At 45.5% G+C, this 12,062-nt stretch overlaps 1 protein-coding gene across 3 annotated transcripts in view; it reads left to right on the top strand.

Annotated features, from left to right (window-relative positions):
* The first annotated feature begins 5,013 nt into the window (after positions 1-5,013).
* Positions 5,014-12,062, top strand: part of OGDH (oxoglutarate dehydrogenase) — a 70,406-nt gene continuing 63,357 nt past the window's right edge. For all 3 annotated transcript variants that reach the window (XM_027573215.1, XM_027573214.1, XM_027573216.1), the window contains exon 1: positions 5,014-5,146. The gene's annotated coding sequence lies outside the window, so the exon portion shown is untranslated. The remainder of the gene's footprint in view (positions 5,147-12,062) is intronic.

Below are 12,062 nucleotides of genomic sequence, written 5' to 3' on the forward strand. Positions count from 1 at the left end.
AGTGGATGGTAAGGGAGGGGGGGTGAGGGAGACTTTGCAAACTAGACCTTTAAACATCTTACTGATTTCTGAGCCATGTGAATCTGTCACCTATTTAATAACATAAAATTCAAAACCTGAAGCAGTGCTCCTGCCATTCTCTGTTTTCTGGATTTCAGTGGCTGTCAATTGCTAGCTTATTGGTTTGTCCTAGAATGTCAGCTCTGTGACAACACAGAACCTGCCCATCTCCTGGGTTTGCCTCTTACCCCAGAACCCCAAGCCAAACTGATATAAACAGTTTTGAATGAAGGCAGAAAGTACAGTTGATGAAAAAGCACACTGAGCAAAAGCCATAGGATGCAGTGAGGGCAGTATGCAGAGGAAAATGTACAGCTGAAATGTCTACATTTAAGCAAAAGAAAGATAGCAAATCAATAACCTAACTTTACACTTTGAGAAACTAAAAAGAAAAAGAAGAGCAAACTAAACCCAAAGCTAGAGGAAGGAAAGAACAATGAAGATTTAAATAGAGATAAATAAAACAGAGACTAGAAAAATAGTCCATGGAAGCAAAAGTTGGTTCCTTGAAAAAATCAACAAAACTGATAAATATTTAGTTAGGTTGACAAAGAAAAAAGAAGACGTAAATCACTAACATCAGAGATGGGAAGTAGAGACATTACCACTGACTTTACAGAAATAAAAAGGCTATGTGAGCACTCTGACCTGCATGCCAACAAGTACGGTAACTTAGGTGAAATCCCTAGAAATACACTAGATTACCCAAAGCGAAAGGCTCAGGACCTGATGCTTTACTATTGAATTCTACAAATATTTAAAGATTTATCACCAATCCTACTTAAACTCTCCTGATGAACTAAGGAGGAGGGAACACTTCCTAATTCATTCTATGAGGCCAGCATCACACTGATACTAAAGCCAGGCAAAAGTATCACAATGAAAGAAAGTAAGACCAATTTCACTTATGAATATAGATGAAAAAAACCTCAACAAAATACGAGCAAATCCAAGAACACATTAAGAAGATTGTATATCACGACGAGGTGGGATTCGTCACATGCATGCAAGGATGGTTCAACATAAGAAAATCAGTGGAATAAATCACATTAATAAAATGAAAGGGAGAAAAACACATGATTACCTCAACTGATGCAGAAAAGGCACTTAACAAAATCGAACACCCTTTCACCATCAAAAACACTCAGAAAACTAGAAATAGAAGGGAACTTCCTCACCACGATAAAGGGCATCTACAAAAATCCCACAGCAAACGTCATACTCAGTGGTGAGAGGCTAAAGCTTTTCCCCTAAGATCAGGAACAAGACAAGGAGGCCCATGTCCACCACTGCCATTCAAGATTGTCCCGGATGTTCCGACCAGATCAATTAGACAAGAAACAGAAGGCATCCAAACTGGAAAGGAGGAAAAAACTATATTCACACGTGACATGATCCTATATATGGAAAAAAATCCTCAAGAATCCAAGAGAAAATTACCAGACCTGATAAATGAATTCAGTGGGGGCACCTGGGTGGCTCAGTTGGTTAAGCATCTGCCTTTGGCTCAGATCATGATCTCAGGGTGCTGGGATCAAGCCCTGCATCAGGCTCCTTACTCAGCAGGGAGCCTGCTCCCCCTGCTTGTGCTCTCCCTCTCTCTGTCAAACAAATAAATAAAATCTCAAAAAAAAAAAAAATTCAGTGAAGTTGCAGGGCACAATATCAGTACACAAAAATCAATATACCAGGAATGGACAATCAGGAAAGGAAATTGAGAGCAATCCAGGGGCGCCTGGGTGGCTCAGTCATTAAGCGTCTGCCTTTGGCTCGGGTCATGATCCCAGGGTCCTGGGATGGAGCCCACATTGGGTTCTCTGCTCAGCGGGAAGCCTGCTTCTCCCTCTCCCACTCCCCCTGCTCTTGTTCCCTCTCCCGCTCTCTCTCTCTCTGTCAAATGAATAAAATCATAAAAAAAGAGAGAGAGCAATTCCACCTACAGATGCTTCTCAAAACAAACATGCTAGTAATAACTTTAACCAAGGTACAAGGCTAGTACACTGCAAAGTAAAAATAATGCTAAAGGAAATTAAAGAAGACACAACCAAATGGCAAGATATCCTTGGACTGGAAGACACAATATAGTTAGGACCCTGGAATCATGACCTGAGCCGAAGACAGATGCTTAACTGACTGAGCCACCCAGGTGTCCCTGTGGAGATAATTTCTCAGTGTATGAAAGTATCAAATCACTATGATGTACACCTGAAATTAGTGCTACACTATAACTCAAGTGTACTTCAATTAAAAAAAAAGATACTCATCCAGTTTTGTAAAAAGCTAAAACTATGACATGCTCAGAAGAAACACGAGAATAAACCTTCATGATCTTGGGTTTGGCAACGGGTTCTTAGCTGTGACAGGAGAAAGAACAAACAGAATGGACTTCCTCAAAATTAAGTTTTTGTTCATCAAAGAACATTATTAAGAAAATGAAGACAACCTATGGAATGGGAGAAAATATGTGTAAATCACAGATCTGATGAGGGATTATAACCTAGAATATATAAAGGAATCCACCAACTAAACAATGAGCTGACAATCCAATTCAAAAACAGGGAAAGTCTTGGGGCGCCTGGGTGGCTCAGTTGTTAAGCGTCTGCCTTCGGCTCAGGTCATGATCTCAGGGTCCTGGGATTGAGCCCCACATCGGGCTCCCCGCTCAGCCAGGAGCCTGCTTCTCCCTCTCCCACTCCCCCTGCTTGTGTTCCCTCTCTCACTGTATCTCTCTGTCAAATAAATAAATAAAATCTTTAAAAAACAAAAAACAGGGAAAGTCTCCAACAGACTTTTCTCCAACAAAGATATACAAATAGCCAGTAAGCACATGGGAAGATGTTCATCACTGGTCATTAGGGAAATGCAGATCAATACAACGATGAGAATACCTCACATACACTAGGATGGCTATAGTAAAATTTTAAAAAGGAAATAAATATTCAGCAGAACGTAAAGAAGTCGAAAGCCTCGCATATTGCTGGTGGGAACGCAAAATGATGCGGCTGCTGCGGAAAACCTAGCTAGTTACCACTGACCCACCGATTCCACTCCTAGGTACACTCACAAAATGATTATAAACACGTACTGCGCTCCACAGATGCTTGTAAGCCACTGGTCACTGCAGTGCTAGTCATGGGAGCCAAAATGTGGAGACAATCCAAAGAGGAAGGGACACACAAGGTGCAGTATAGCACACATGATGGACCATAATCCGCTCATAAAAAGGACGGGAATCCTGACACCTGCTACAATGTGGATGAACCTTGAAAACATTATGCTCAGTGAACTGTGAACTAAGTTCACTTAGTTTACTTTTGGCAAGGCCAAAAGAACAAATACCGTATGATTTCACTTCTACGAGGTACCTAAAGTCCTCAACTTAGAGCGACAGAAGGTGTAGTAGAGGTGACCAAGGGAGGAGAGGGAAAGGGAACTCGGAGAATGCAAAGTTATTATTGAAAGGGTACAGCGTTTCTGTTGGGAGCCCTGAAGAAGTTTCAGAAATAGAAGGGTGATGGTTGCACAATATCGTGAATGTAATCAATGCTACTCAATGTACATTTTAAAATGACAGCATTTTCCCCTTATGTACATTTTGCCACAATTTATTTAAAAAATGAGAGGATAAAAGGGCGCCTGGGTGGCTCAGTTAGTTAAGTGCCCGACTCTTGATTTTGGCTCAGGTCGTGATCTCAGGGTCCTGGGATCTAGCCCTGCACTCATCCTGGAGTTGGCTTAGGATTCTCTCTCCCTTGGGTGCCTAGGTGGCTCAGCCGTTAAGCGTCTGCCTCTGGCTCAGGTCGAGGATCGAGCCCCGCATCCGGCTCCCCGCTCCGACGGAAGCCTGCTTCTCCCTCTCCCACTCCCCCTGCTCGTGCTTCCTCTCTCACTGTGTCTCCCTCTGTCAGATAAATAAACAAAATCTTAAAAAAAAAAAGATCCTCTCTCCCTTGGCCCCTCCCCCCAATAAATAAAATCTTAAAAAAAAAGAGAGAGAGAGAGAGGATAAAAGCATACTGAAGTTTGCTCGCTGGCTCCTTTACTTCTCCCAGTCTCCAGATCCTTACCCCACACACCCGTTCAACTTCGCTCTTAGGAGCACTTATACTCCTTTTCAAAACTAACAAAAAACAAGCCCCCACCCTTACTTTAACCTTCCCTTCTAAACACTGCTCCAAGTCTATACCACATCCACGAGTGGGTGGCATAGTCCTTGCCCTGGATTCCAACCCAGATTCAGGTATTTGTATCCTTTATGGAACTATCATTGTCAGCGGGCTGCCCCTGGTCACCCAGTACCTACGCGGTGTCACAGGACACCGTCTTTGTCTTCAAGACGTGGGCAACACTCAAGGAAAAGGCAGCATGACCCAGCGTTTCCCGATGTCAGTCACCGGGACGCCGCCTTCCCACCCTGACATCCAGCTCTCACGGCCTTTAAGCGCAATCGTCTACTGCAAGACAAAACTTTTTATCGTTGCTGTGAACAGGGAACCAGCACTCGCCGGAAGCATCACAGATAAACTGTCGGGCATCAGGAAGACGGAGCGGCTCCGGGTCCAGCTCCGTGACTGCCCGCCGGGCGGCCGGTCAACAAGGGGCCGCGGAGAGGGAACAGCCGCAGAGCCACCCAGCGGCGCCCACTGTCCCCGCGGGTCCTCCCCACGGGCGCCCGGGTGTCCTAGCACAGCCCTCTTCCTTCCTCAGGGAAGCGGCGGCCCCGCGCAGCCGTGGGCGCGCAGGGCAGCGTCCAGCGCCCGCTCGCGGCCCCGCCGCCCGTGGGACGCCCTGGGGTCCACGACGGCCTCCACACGCACTCGCCATTTGCTGAGGCCTCCCGTCCGACCAGCTACTTCCGCTCCGGCCACGCGGGTCCAGCTCGCGGAGCGCCCCCGCAGACCACCGGCACTGGCCCCCACAACGCCGGCGCGGCTCTATGACGCCAGGCCACGCCCACACGGCACGGGCGGGCCTTCTCCAGGGGCGGGGCTGCGTGCTGACGCCACACGCCGGGGCGGGGTCAAGAGTTTGGTGCCCCGGAGTGGGGTGTCGGCGCCTCATTCGGGTGGAGCTGAGCCGGGGACAGGTAAGCGCGCGCTGCCGCCGGGCCTGGCCCGGTGCGGGAAGACCCGAGCCCTCGGGCAGGAGGCAGGGGTTGCGGCAGAGGCCGAGGGCGCCGCGTCCTCGTTGTCGCTGGCGCCGCGGTGACAGGGAGTGAAGCCGGATGGAGCAGGGCTGACGGAGGGAGGTGGGCGGGACGGGGCCTGACGAACGGGCGTGACAGCCAATGGCGCGGTGAGCGCCGCCTGACGGGCGGAGATTGGCGGGTGCGGGCGACGCGGGGGGTGCGCAGCGGCGCGCCATTGGCTGTGGCGGGCGTGGGGCGGGCCGCAGGGCGGATGTGCGGGAACTGGCGCCGCGGCCCGGGTGACCCCCAAGGTCGAGGAGGCGTCACGAGGGAGCCGCCCGGCGCTGTCCTCTGCCGGGTCGGAAGGGTGGCGCGCCCTTGTTGGAGCGGCTGCGGACTGCGGGCCGTGCTCCACCCGCGCCTGTCCCGGCTGCGCGCCTGGGGAGACGCCCTTGTACGGAGCACCCGCAGCACCCCTTGCTCAGTACTCCTCCGGACTCAGTACCCCGCCTTGCCCAGCCTCCTCCCTGCGCTCCTGGGGGGACGCCCAGCCGCGGACCACCCCAGCACCCCGTGGACTTAGTACTCCTCCAGACTGAGTACCCCGCCTTACCCGTCTTTCTCCCTGTGCTCCTGGGGGGACACGCTTGAGCAGACCGCCCCCAGCACCCGGTGGACTCAGTGCCCCTCGGGACCGAGTGTCTCGCCTTACCTAGTCTCCCTGTGCTCCTGAGGGGATGCCCTTGAGTGTATTTAGTCTCCACAGCACCCTGCGCACTCAGTACTCCTCCAGGCTCGGTACCCTGCCTTGCCCGTTCGTCTTCCTGCTCTCCTGGGCAACGTCCCTGAGCATGTTTAACCTCCACATGTGCTCAGTGCCCCCCCGTACTCGGGACTCCGCCGTACGAGCCCTCCAGTGAGCACCCCGCGGCATCACCTGTACTCAGCACCCCGCCATCGCCATCCTCCCTGTGGGGTGGCACCCTTGAGCGTATTTAACCGCCGCATCACCCCGTGTACGCAGTACCGCTCTGGACTCCACTCCCCACTCACCCACCCTCTCCCTGAGCCCCTGGGGTCACGTCCTTGAGCACACTGAATCTCCACAGCACCCTGTGTACTCAGTAGTGCCCCGGACTCCCTGCTCCGCCATACCGTACCTCACATGCCCACCCTCCCTGTGCTCCTGGGGTGATATCCCCACAGCTCCCTGCGCACTCAGTACTCCTCCATCCTTAGTACCACTCCATCCCATCACTTCCTGCGCTCCTGGGGAGATGCCCTTGAGCACATTTAACCTCCGCATCACCCCGTGTACTCAGTACTCCTCCGGACTCAGCACCTGCCTTGCCCATCCTCCTCCCTGCGCTCCTGGGGAGATGCCCTTGAGCGAACCACCCTGCAGCACCCCACCATACTCGTCCTTTTTCCAGAGGTCTGATAGCCCATGTTGAGATGACGCGCATTTCTTGGAGCAGCGCACCAGTCATGCACCTCTTCCACTTCACAGAGCTACCAGACGGAAGTGTAAGTTGTGTGCCGAGACTCAGTGGTTGCAGAATGGAAGACAGATGAGTCTGAGGCCCGAGGCGTGACCTCTGTCTGGTGCTTCTCTGAGCCTTATTCTGCAGGCCCGGACTGTGGAGCAGGGACTGGGGGCGTGCTTCCAGGCTCACTGCTCTGAGCAGCTTCAGGACAAATGGCCTGGAATGGAGCCTTGTTTGCATAGTGGCAGGAGCTGTGACAGTCTAACCACAGCGATTTCGTGCAGAGACGTTTCATATGAAAGTATGCAGTACTCTTCTAGCTTTGCAAAGTAGCCAAGGACTGGATCTTGGAAAGTTGGAGAAAGATCAGAGTTTCCTGATGATTGAGAGCACTTTCCACATTCCAGTTTTTTTTCTTTTGCGACACTTTGGAGATACAGTTCATGTGCTGTACCATTCACTCACTTAAAATACACAATTAAATGATTTGTCGTTTATTCACAGTTATGCAACCATCACCGCAGTTCAGTTACTTTTAAAAACTAATTTCAGAAGCCTGAATTTCTGTGGGTTTAATTTAAATTTGCATAGTTTTTTAAATATCAAACATTTTTTTGTATGTCTATCACACCTACACATGTGTGGACTTATGTGCATATCAGATCTACTTTTAGCTGATTTCACTCCCCACTGCCCCATTTGAAAAAAATACTATACTATCTACCTTTTAAATTTTTAGATAGTTTTTTTAATTTTGGGGTAATTGTAGTTATTGAGCCTTATTTTGATAATTGTACATATAAATTTGTTATATGCAGTTACAACAGATAGTACAGAGAGATTCCAGTGTCCCTTTGCCTAGTTTCCTCAAATGATAACATTTTGCAGAAACTAGAGTATGACATCACAGCCAGGTACTGGCATTGATAACAGCCAAGAGACAGAACATTTCCCTCATCACAAGGATCCCTCCTCTTGCCTTTTTAGAGCCACACGTTCTTTCCTCCTGCTTCCATCTCCTTAGCTCCTGGCAGCCACCAATCTGCTCTCCATTTCTATGATTTTGGCAAATGAAGCGGGTTATATAAAGAGAATCATAAGGTATGTAACCTTTTGGGATTGGCTTTTTGCACTCCTCACTTCTCTGAAAATGAATGCAGCTTGCTGCCTTCATTTAGCTCCTTTTTATGCCTCCAGGCCTTGGATGCAACACCATTGGCTCACCCATCAAAGGAGGTCTGAGTTGTTTCCATTCTTTGCCTATTATGAATAAGGCTCCTAGAAGCATTCCTCTGCAGGTTTTTATGTGAACATAAGTTTTTGTCTCTCTGGGATAGATGCCTAGCGGTGCAATTATGAAGTCATATGGTGGTTGCATGTCTAGTACTTTTAAGAAATAGCCAAACTTTCCCATAGTGGCTGTGCCATTTTACCTTCCCACTAGTAACGTATTTGAGGTCCACTTTCTCCACATCATTGCCAGCATTTCATGATGTCACTATTTTTTTTTTATTTTAGCCATTCTAATAGCTATGTAGTGATGTCTCATTGTGTTTTCAGTTTGCATTTTCCCTGATGGCTACTGATGTTGAACACATTTTCCATTTGCTTCTTTGCCATCTGTATATCCACTTGAATTATGCCCCTTTTTTGGTCTTCTGCTATTTTATGGTAGTTTTTTTTTTTTAATGTTGAGTTTTGAGAATTCTTTATATATTCTAGCCCTTTGTTGGATATGTGGTTTGCAAATATTTTCTCCTCATGTGTAGCTTGTCATCTTCTTAAGATATTTTGCAGGGCAAAAGGTTTAATTTTGATGAAGTCCAGTTTATCAATTTTGTCTTTTATGGATCCTACTTTTTTTTTTAAGATTTTATTTATTTATTTGACAGCGAGAGAGGGAACACAGTAGGAGGAGTGGGAGAGGGAGAAACAGGCTTCCCGCTGAGCATAGAGCCCGATGCAGGGCCTTGATCCCAGGACCCTGGGATCAGGACCTGAGCCGAAGGCAGCCGCTTAACCGACTGAGCCACCCAGGCGCCTCCTGGATCCTACTTTTGGTGTCAGGTTTAAGAACTCTGCTGGCTCTAGTTCCTGGAGATTTCCTGTTGTGTACTTTTCTATAAGTTTCATAGTTTTGTATTGTACATTTAAGTCTCTGATTCGTTTTGAGTTAATTTCTATATAAGGTGTGAACTCTAGTTTGAGATGTGTTTGGTGTTTTGCGGGGGGAGGGGTTGCCTATGAATCTCCAGTCAACACTATTTGTGGAAAAGATTGTTCTTCCTCCATTAAATTGCTTTTGCACTTTTGTCAGAAATCAGATTTGTTTATGTGGGTCTGTTTTAGAGTTCTCTGTTCTGTTCCATTGGACTTTTGGTCCATCGTAACCATCAATACCACACAATCTAGATTACTGCAGGTACATAGTAAGTCTTGAAATCAGGTGGATTTGTTCTTCCCACTTTATTCTTCCTTTTCAAAATTGTTTTAGCTAATTTAGTTCCTTTGCTTTCTCATATAAATTTTAGAATAATCTTATCTCTATTTTTGAAAAAAATTACTGGGATTTTGTTAAGAATTGTGTTTTACTTGTATATCAATTTGGAGGTAATCAACATCTTTACCATGTTCAGTGCTCCAGTCTGTGAACACAGTATGTCTCTCCATTTACTTAGGTTTTTTATTTTTTTCATCTGTGTTTTGTAGTTTTCAGCCTACGGGTCCTGCATATGTTTTGTTGGACTTAAACAGTATTTCTTTTTAAAAACTTCTGGTTTCCATGTGTTTGTTAATAACTTATAGAAATACTATTGATTTTTGTGTGTTTATCTTGTATTCTGTGACCCTGATGAATTCATTTATTCTGTGAGTGTTTTTGTAGAGGTGTTATATAAAGACAATCATGTCATCTGCAGATAAGAGTGGTTTTCTTTCTTAATCTCTGCCCTGTATGCTTTTCAGTTCCTTTTCTTGCCTTTTTGTTCTGGCAACAGTTCTCAGTACTATGTTGAATAGTAGACATGAGAGTAGACATCCTTGTGTTGCTCCCAATTTTAGAAAGAAGTATTCAGTCTTTCACTATTAAGTATAATGTTCGCTGGATGTTTTTGTGGATGCTCTATATCAGGTTTATGTCCCCCTCTAATCCTAGCTTTCTGAGGGTTTTTATCAGGAGTGGGTGTTGAATTTTGTCAAGTGCTTTATCAGCATCTATTGATATGATCATGTGATTTTTCTTCTCTAGCTTGTCAATATGGTGGATTACATTGTTTTTGTTTTTGTTTTTTAATATTGAACAAGCTTTGCATCCCTGGAATAAACCCCACTAGAGTATAATTGTGTCTGTGTATTGCTTAATTCTATTTGCTGAATTTTGTTAAGGTGGTTTTTTTTGCATCTGTGTTCATGAGGAATGAATTTTAAAACTTTTTTTTGTATAGCTATTTTTGGGTTTGGTTTCAGTGAAATATTACCTTCATAAAATGAATTATCCTCTCATATTTTCTGGAAGAGATTGTGTAGGATTGGAATTAATTAACCTTTAAACATGTGGTAGGATTCCCTAGTGAACCCATCTGGGCCTTAAAATTACTTTTTTTAAAGATTTTTAATAACATTAAATTTCTTTAATAATTGTGGGGTTATAAAATTATGTATTTCAAGTTGGGTTAGTTGTGACAGTTTGTACTTTTGTTGAGTTCCTCACGTCTAGCTGTTCTGTCCCTTGTTGAAAGAGGGCACTTCAAGTCTCCAGCTATAACTGTGAGTTTGTCTTCTTCCCTTTTATTAGTCTGGTTAACATATTTTGCACTTATGTTGTTTGATACACATACACTTAATTGCTCTATCTTAGTGGGTTGATCTGTTATCATTATGTAATGTCTCTGTCTTGTAATTTTTTTTGTCCTGATGTCTACTTTATCTGATAATAATATTGCACTCCTGCTTTCCTTTGATTAACGTTTGCATAATATGTAATTTTTCACCTTTTCGCTTTCAGTCTTTTTTTTTTTTAAGATTTTATTTATTTGACAGAGAGAGACCCAGTGAGAGAGGGAACACAGGCAGGGGGAGTGGGAGAGGGAGATGCAGGCTTCCCACTGAGCAGGGAGCCCAATGCAGGGCTCGATCCCAGGACCCTGGGATCATGGCCTGAGCCGAAGGCAGACACTTAACGACTGAGCCACCCAGGTGCCCCTTCACTTTCAGTCTTTATCATTTTTTGAATTGAGTTTCTTGTAGGTTTGCATAAAGTTGGATCCTTTTGTTTTATCCACTTTGCCAATCTCTGTCTTCTAATTGGTGTATTTAGATCCTTTACATTTAATGTAATATGTTGTTGCTATATTGGGAGGTAAGTACCATTTTCTTTACTTTCTGTTTTTTATTTCTTTGCTTTCTTTTTCCTGACTTCTTGCAGATTATTTGAACACGTTAAAATTTTACTTGTTTCTATATATAGTGAGTTTTTTTTAAAGATTTTATGTATTAGAGAATGAGAGGTAGAGAGCACGAGAGGGAAGAGGGTCAGAGGGAGAAGCAGACTCCCTGCTGAGCAGGGAGCCCGATGTGGGACTCGATCCCGGGACTCCAGGATCATGACCTAAGCCGAAGGCAGTCACTCAACCAACTGAGCCACCCAGGCGCCCCTATATATAGTGATTTTGAGTATATTTCTTTGAATAGCCTTCTTAGTGGTTGGGTATCACATTATATGTATGTAATTTATCATAGTCTGGGTGTCATCGTTAGTTTGAGGGAAGTGTAGAAACCGTACGTCCATTTACATCTCTTTTCCTTTCCTTATTTAAAAAATTTTTTTTTAAGATTTTATTTTTATTTATTTGACAGAGAGAGACACAGCGAGTGAGGGAACACAAGCAGGGGGAGTGGGAGAGGGAGAAGCAGGTTTCCCACTGGGCGGGGAGCCAGATGCAGGGCTCAATCCCAGGACCCTGGGATCATGACCTGAGCCAAAGGCAGACGCTTGATGACTGAGCCACCCAGGCGCCCCTAAAATTGTGTTAAGTATTACCTTTATATATGTTTAGAACCACATCAGACATGTTGTAATATTTGTTTCATCTATCACACGTAATTAGAAGATTCAAGAGGTGAAGGAAATTATATTTATCCATACATTGTTCTTTTTTATTTCATGATGTTGCAGTATTCTTTATCTTATCGTTTCATTTCTGTTCAGAGAATTTCATTTAGCCATTCGTTTAAGGTAGGTCTGCTGGTGGCGTATTCTCTTAGCTTTTCTTCATCCTTTCATTCCTGAAGGATATTTTCACTGGATGTAGGATTCTGGGTTCACAATGATTCTCCTTCAGCCCTTGAACACGGTCGTGCCACTTTCTCTTGGCCTCCATAGTTTCTGG

The sequence above is a fragment of the Zalophus californianus genome, chromosome 12 (assembly GCF_009762305.2).
Source record: "Zalophus californianus isolate mZalCal1 chromosome 12, mZalCal1.pri.v2, whole genome shotgun sequence".
Classification (NCBI taxonomy): domain Eukaryota; kingdom Metazoa; phylum Chordata; class Mammalia; order Carnivora; family Otariidae; genus Zalophus; species Zalophus californianus.